The following is an 8469-nucleotide window of genomic DNA, read 5'->3' on the forward strand; positions in this document are numbered from 1 at the left end:
TAAAATCAGTTTTGGTGACTTCTTGTTACCATGGTTATATAGAAATCAGTCTTTCTGAATTAGTGAACACTTACTTTGTTTTTATGTTCAACCCTGACTGATAGACCTACCTGAGTCCAGGTTTGGACTCTAGGTCTTTTACAAACTATGCCCCTTATTAACTTTGTGATATTTCTTGAATAAGCCACTTAACTTTACTAAACTCCTCATTTATCAGATAGGGCCAATGATGCCTACCTCTCAGATTATTCTGAGATTAAGTGTTATAATGGTTGTGAACACTGTAAATTACAAAACATTCTGAAAGCATAAAACACTTTGAAAGCCTCTTAAAATTTGGCAATATGCCAAAATGATATGTGAACTCTAAAGTGCTATATAATTATAAATATTTACATTATCTTTTCAGTATTTAGTATTGTTTTAGTACTCATATTATTATCATGCCCTGGTCTTAAATCTCAGCTGAAGTGTTTTTTTCCTCCAAGAAAATATCCTTAACTACTCAAGTCTTTATTGATCTTCTTTTTTTCTGGTTTTGATATTTATCATATTTACTGAAAAAAATAGCCCTTATACTTATTTTATCTTGATTATTCACTGTAATTTGTGGTTATTGGTCTTATCTCCCCAACCCAGATTTTAGGCAAGAATTTTGTCTTCATTAACGTCAACAAATATCAGAGCTGCTGAGTTCATGAGACCAAGGTCAGTAAGTAACAGCACATGTACTCCCGCCCCATTGTGAACCTATAGAGACATAGCTATGTTATTGAAGAGTGTTGTCCTCCTAAGCCCACACATTGCCTTAGGATTATTTCCATCACAGCACTCCAGGCAGTCACTATAAGTTCAGTGGTATTATATCTGAGATAAAACCTACCGGCTATGGTGGATCTATGTTAATCTTCTCATTTTCCAAAAGAGGAAATTAAGACCCAAGAGTGATTTACTCATGGAGCACAAAGTCAGAATGATAACTCATGTCTCCTCTTCCTTGTCGTCACTCTTTCTTCAACATCATGAAACATGCTGCTTGTCAGTCTCCCCAAGGTGCCTGATGCAGTGGCTGAGGTCATACCGAGTGCTCAATAAACACCTGTGGCTAACTTTCTTAGGGCTGAATTTACTCTGGTATTTGGAAAGCAGAGCGTTTCCACAATACTGTTGACATTGTAATTTAATATTGTTGGGTCTGCCTCGGTGGCAGCTTAATTCATGATTGTGAATTATCTGGCCATTTACTTCAAATGTGTAGTATTCAAACACTTTTTCCTCTATGACGATGTCCACAAAGGATATCCCAGATCTGCTAGCATGCATACCCACTCCTCCACCTCACTACTTGCCAAAGTCTACAAGTTATACAAATGGAATCGTAAACGCACAAAATCTTCTTGATTAAATATGGTAATGGAAAATACATTAATCACGTTCATAATGAAAATTCAGTGTAAAAAGTGTAAGTCTAAAAATATATTTGCATGAAATTAGTTTATTCTCCTCTCAGTAATTTAAGACTGAGTTTGATGCATTTGAGCGAAATTTTCCTCTCAGTTCTCTCTCCTGGGCACTTAACTGGGCACCTAACAAACCAATTTTTAAAGGCAGTATGTTTTTTAAACCCCAATGCCAATAGAATTTTTGCTGTTTGGAGGTGGTTGTTGTAAACTATATCTCGATGTCTTGAGAAAGGGAGTCTTTGCTCAGTAAAAGTCCAGACCACCAAATTCCTTCAGATAGAGTCCGTAATACGCATTAATCCATAGCAATAATAGCTGTTACTTACCATTGTAACCAAGCCAGCCTCACTCTCTTTCATTTCCTATGTTATCTCTGGGAAAATAGTGGGTATTGTGCCTTCTACAAACAGGTTCAGGCCTGTGAAATTTAGAATTGTACCCCCTACTCCCACAAGTCCTTTCTTACCACATTTCATTTCGTAAAATAAAATGTGACCAACTAGGAAAGCCAATTTATGAATACTCTAATAGTAATGTTCATAGGGGCCATAGAAATGTTTATAGGTTTTGAGGCTGAAATTTCATCTCCTAGAATTTATTCTAAGAAAAATTCAGGCCGGGCATGGTGGCTCACACCTGTAATCCTAGCACTTTGGGAGGCTGAGGTGGGTGGATCACCTGAGCTCAGCAGTTCAAGAACAACCTGGGCAACATGGTGAAACCCTGCCTCTACCAAAAATACACAAAATTAGCCAGTCGTGGTGGTGCATGCCTGTAATCCCGGCTACTCAGGAGGCTGAGGCAGGAGAATCACTTGAACCCAGGAGGCGGAGGTTACAATGAGCCGAGATTGTGCCACTGCACTTCAACCTGGGTGACAGAGTGAGACTCCGTCTCAAAAAAAAAAAGAAAAGAAAAAAAAAGGAAAGAAAAAACTCAAAAAAAGGAAAAAAAATAAAATTGGGAAAGTGACAAAATGTTCAACAATAGGAAAATAAGTATTCATTATGTGTCTACCTCAAGGGCTGTGACACCAAAGGCTAATAGCAACGTAAACAGCTCTTATATTACAGTCATAAATAAAAAATAGAAAAAATAGTATATAGATGTGTATTATTGTTCAGATCATATAAATATAGATATGAGTGAAGACTGGAAGATAGTGAACAAAGACAAAAATGATTTACATCAGAGTGGCAGGAGAATGGTGGTGTTTTGGTGGTGATCATTTTAAAAATGTTCTTTAGTAATGCAAAAAATTAGTAGTATACCAGTAGAGTTAGTATTATGGTATATGAAAGCAGAAAGAACACTAGTTTGGGAGTCAGAAAATGCTACCAACTGGTAATGTAAACCTGGAAAGTTATTTTGCTCTCTGATCTCATGTTTTTCATCTATAAAATGAGCAAGTTAGGCCGAGTACAGTGGCTCACGCCTGTAATCCCAGCACTTTGGGAGGCCAAGGCAGGCAGATCACGAGGTCAGGAGACCGAGACCATCATGGTCAACATGGTGAAACTCCATCTCTACTAAAACACACAAAAAAGTAGCCAGGCATGGTGGCACATGCCTGTAGTCCCAGCTACTTGGAAGGCTGAGGCAGGGGAATTGCTTGAACTCGAGAGGTGGAGGTTGCATAGAGCCAAGATCACACCACTGCCCTCCAGCCTGGGTGACAGAGCAAGACTCTGTCTCGAAAAAAAAAAAAAAAAGGAGCAAGTTATTTCTAAGTTATGTAGTTTTAAATTATATTATATCATCTTTCATGGATTTACTTACTTCTTTAAATTGTTGTTTGAAAGTGTTTGAAGATTTTTAAGGATGGTAAATATTTGTTAAATTTCAGGGTCTCGAATTCTCAGGTTTCAGTTTTAAGCTTAGCGAAATGGGTTACACAAAATAAAAAGCAATACATCTGTCTTGTCTCAAAACCAGTCTTTTTTTTTAGCTTAAGAATTTGTAAGAATTTGATGTACCCACTTTTCAGAAAAGCTCATACTTTTAACCTGCTACTGATTACATAATTAACCAGGCAGAAAAATGTCTTTGGAAGATGGAGAACTAGTATTATTCAAGGGCAATCGGATAGTATGAGTGAATAAATGGAAGTTTGACTGCCCTCTTCTAATTGCTGCAAGACACAGTGATATGTATATTTTCATTTTATGTGCTAACAAGTCAACAAATAAAGATCCCCTGTAGTGGCAGTATGTTCATCAACAAAACCTTCCCTAGAAGTGCTACTTGGAAGCTGTTGGGGGCCTAAGAATCAGTGTTAAGAACACATTTTACTTAGCTTGGCTCCGAAACTTAGTTCCTTTTCTAAGGCTGCCCTTCTCTCTTTCCTCTGCAGATGCAAGTCCAACCCACCTTTTGGGTATCCAAGGCCTAGCAGAGGCTTTGTGGTCACATCCACATGGGTCTAAATCATTGCCTTCCCCTCACCAGCTGTGTGGCCATGCTCTTCTCTGAGCATCATGATCTACCTATCAAGCCCTTCCTCACATAGCTGTGGCACAGAGAACTAATACTTTATGTCCTGGTACAGTGCCAGGAATTTGGTGAGTATTAAATAAATGTCGAGGCCGGGCATGGTGGCGCATGCCTGTAATCCCAGCACTTTGGGAGGCTGAGGCAGGCAGATTGCCTGAGGTCAGGAGTTTGAGACCAGCCTGGCCAACATGGTGAAACCCTGTGTCTACTAAAAATACAAAATTAGCCGGGCGTGGTGGTGGGCGCCTGTAAACCCAGCTACTCGGGAGGCTGAGGCAGGAGAATCGCTTGAACCTGGGATGTCGAGGTTGTAGTGAACCAAGATGGCGCCACTGCACTCCAGCCTGGGTGACAGAGTGAGACTCTGACTCAAAAATAAATAAATACATAAAAATAAATGTTGAGATGTTTCTCATTTTCTGATTCCCTCTTTTAAGACTCCTTGTCTATAGTACTGTTTGTAACACTTACTTTGGCACCACATATGTTTCTCAACTGACTCATATGAGTATAACTAGTCTACTAACTCTCTTTGCTATAGGATCTGGCTGTAAGATAAGCATCCGTTGAACATGCTAGAAGCTTGAAGAGAAATCCAGTAACATCATCTATTATGAAGCAAAAGGTAGAGCTAATATTTATTGAGTGGTTCTAAATATTAGCCACTGTGCTGAGGACTTCTAATGTATTATCTCCTTAAATCCTTACAAAAATTTCATGTGGTAGGTAATATTTATTACTCCTCTCTACTAATGAAGAGATGGCATTTAGAAAGGCTAATTCATATGACCAAGAGACACAGTTAATAAATGACAGCTGAGATCTGTAACCCACATTCCTCTGATTTTGAGTTTAAACTCTCCTTAAGAAATGAATTTGTCATCGACAATGACACTTGTAGAGTTGCTACAGAGTGCCCAGGGCCCACAATCCAACTCCAGATTTGTAGATGGAGTGGTGCCTTTGACTAATGACTGTTAGAATCTGGTTCTGCAGCCGTATTCTAGCTCTGATGTCACTACATGGCTCATATTTCTGCTCCACCAGCTGCAGGATAACAAAGAAAGGAAAGGAGGGATTGTCGGCTCCTTGACAAAAGTGAACTCTATTAACCTACCTAGAAGAAAAGCAAGAGAGTGTCTAAGCCCCATCTCTAGTCAGACTTTTCTCAGATGATATAATTGTTATCTCCTTTAATTGACTTTCACAAAATTTGATCCTGCTCTATGATAGATGTTTTTTCTCTTATATCTGTATTGGTTCTGTTTTTTTTTTTTTTTTAGACAGAGTCTCACTCTGTCGCCCAGGCTGGAGTGCAGTGGTGTGATCTTGGCTCACTGCTACCTCTGCCTCCTGGGTTCAAGTGATTTTCCTGCCTCAGCTTCCTGAGTAGCTGGGATTACAGATGCACGCCACCATGCCTGGCTAATTTTTGTATTTCTAGTAGAGACAGGATTTCACCATGTTGGCCAGGCTGGTCTCAATCTCCTGACCTTGTGATCCACCCGCCTTGGCCTCCCAAAGTGCTGGGATTACAGGAGTGAGCCACCATGCCTGGCCTATCTATATAGGTTTTAAATGGCTAAATTAATGACTTTTGGAAAGAAACACAGTAACTCTTACTGAACACTAAAGCTATTGAATCATCGCTGAATATTTAAAAATCTTGATGTTCCAGGTTTCTTTAATGGACCCGCATATTTTCTGAATATTTTATACCAAGATAATGATGATTATATTACATGAAAATTCGAAAGTACAGTCTCTATTGAATGCATATCGCTTGCACACCATTGTGAAGTCAAAAAATTGTTAAGTAGAACAATTTTAAGTTGGGGACCATCTGTATGTTTCCTTCAAAAGTTCCTTATATGTGCAAGTGTTGCTGAGGGTGTTGAGCAACCAGAACTCTTACACCTTGTCGGTAAGAAAGTAAAATGATACAACCACTTTGGAAAAGAGTGTCAGTTTCTTAGAAAGTTAAATATACGGCTACCATATAATGACCCAGCTGTTCCACTCTAGGTATTTACCCAAGAGAAGTGAAATCATACATCCATGCAAAGTCTTGTACATGAATTTTTGTAGCAGTTTTATTAATAAAAGCTTGAAATTGGACATAATCTAAATATCTATTAGCAGGAGAATGGATAGTGATTCTGGAAGCCTGGCTTCCTGAATGGGGTCAGCCTCCCTTCTTTAAGCTTTTCTTATAATGAGCTCCACCATGTAAAGAGCTTGAAAGTTGTCATTCCCATTCTTAAAATAAGAAAAAAAAAATGAACAAACTAAAAATTCATAACTGTTCTTAGACCTATCAGAAATTTGATGTAGCAAGGCAAACCACCCCCTGAAATCTGGAGGAACAGGCTGGCATGGAGAGTCAAGCCAAGATCAGCTTACCTGGAGCAGAAGCTACTGAAGCCATAAACTGATGGGAATACTAAATAGTTATTTTGACAAATTCCTGGAGGCTGAGTATGGACTAATGTGAGCATGAGATACTCCTGGCATCCACAGTCTTGGGGTTGGGGGGAGGCTATTGTAGGTGGCACACTTTCATGGGTTATTCCCAGAAGCCCCACCAGGTTCTCATGGTGAAGAGCTAAGAGAAAACTTAGCAGTAATCATTTTGAAATACTCTCAAAGCATTTTTCCATAACAAAAATCTACTCTTCTTGAGAAAAGGACTTTACCATAGTCTTATGAGCTTAGGAGAGGGGCAATTCCTCAACTTAAGCCCTGCTATCCTTCCCGTCTCACCTGGAGAAAAAAGGTTAAGAAACATTTGTGAAGGTCTCAACCCAGGGACAATGGTCCACTGCTAGACTGAGATTTAATTATAGCGTTATAGACTGCTTTCCCTTCCCAACATTTACACCATATCAACAGCAGTACAGGACATCAGTGGCTAAGAGCTGAGAGTTTCAAGGCAGATACTTTATGTCAGAAGGTGCTCTTAGGGATACTCAAGACAACAGAGGAGATAAAAACATGGATGTTAAAGGAAACTGGCACAGATACTTACAGCTATAGCAAAGAGCAACCACAGCATAACTTCTCCAGATAAACATAAAGCCTCACATTTACCTCATTTCCTAGTATCTGATTATTCATGTCTAGCTTTCAATAAGGCACACTAGGAGACAAGAAGAAAACAATCTGAAGAGACAAAGCAAGAGAACCAGACTCAGATATGACACAGGTTTTAGAACTGTCCGACCAGGAATTTAAAATAACTATAATTAATATGTTAAGGGCTAGAATGGGAAAAGCAGACAATATGCAAGAACATGTGAGTAATGTAAACAGAGAGAGGAAAACCTTAAAAATGAATCAACAGGAAATGTTGAAAATTTAAAATGGCTTTATTAATAGGTTGGGCATGGCCAAAGAAAGAACCAATGAACTTGAAGACATGTCCATAGAAATTTCCCAAACTACAATGCAAAGAAAAAGAGCGAATATCCAAGACTGTGTGATGATTTCAAAAGATGTAACATACGAGTGATTGGGAGGAAAAGAAAGAGAGAACGAAGCAAATGAAATATTTGAAGTAAAAATGGATGAAAGTTTTTCAAAATGAATGACAGACACCAAAGAACAGATCAATTAAATAAATTACAATGTGTTAAGGGAAGGGAGGGAGGAATTGGGAATACCCTATTATAATATAGCTACCTGCCCGTGAAGCAGTACAGTGTGGGTGTATCCAATCTTTTGACTTCTATGGGCCATTAGAAGAAGAATTGCCTTGGGCCCCACATAAAATATACTAATAATAGCTGATGAACCAAAAAAAAAAAGCAAAAAAAAAAAAATCTTATAATGTTTTAAGAAAGTTTACAAATTTGTGTTGGGCCGTATTCAAAGCCATCCTGGGCTGCATGCCGTCTATGGACTGCAGATTGGACACACTTGGTATAGTGTTAGTTGAAAGGGATTTAGATTACTTGCAAATGCATAGTGCAAACACTAGGGCAACCACTAAAGAAGTTTTAAAAAGAACTATGATTGATATGCTAAGAAGGAAGGTAAAGTAAAAACCTATGAAATGTTCAATTAAAACCAGAGAAATCAGAAAAAGAGAAGGGAAAAAAGAAGCAAATAATGAGTGCAAGGAAAACAATTATTGTTACAAACAAATAAAGGGATAAAAGAATTGGGGTTTAGTCATTCAACAGTCCTATCCATTCAGCAATATAAAGAATGAACTATTGATATAGGCAACAACATGGATGTATCTCAATAATGCTGAGTGAAAGGAGCCAGATTCCCCCCAAAAGAATATATCCTTAATTTTTCCATGTATATAAAATTTTACAAAATTTGAACTAATCTACAGTAATAGAAAACAGAATCAGTAGGGCCCTGGAGAATTCTTAGCTAAGAATTTTATTATGGGCCTATAATGGCTATGACATTAATTTGATGGGATTTTGCTATGTGCATGTACATAATAGTAAAACTTGGGTTTGAAAACACCATGGGCTGTTGTGCATCTGCTTTATCT

Source organism: Colobus angolensis, unplaced genomic scaffold (genome assembly GCF_000951035.1).
Source record: "Colobus angolensis palliatus isolate OR3802 unplaced genomic scaffold, Cang.pa_1.0 Scaffold19, whole genome shotgun sequence".
NCBI classification, from domain to species: Eukaryota; Metazoa; Chordata; class Mammalia; order Primates; family Cercopithecidae; genus Colobus; species Colobus angolensis.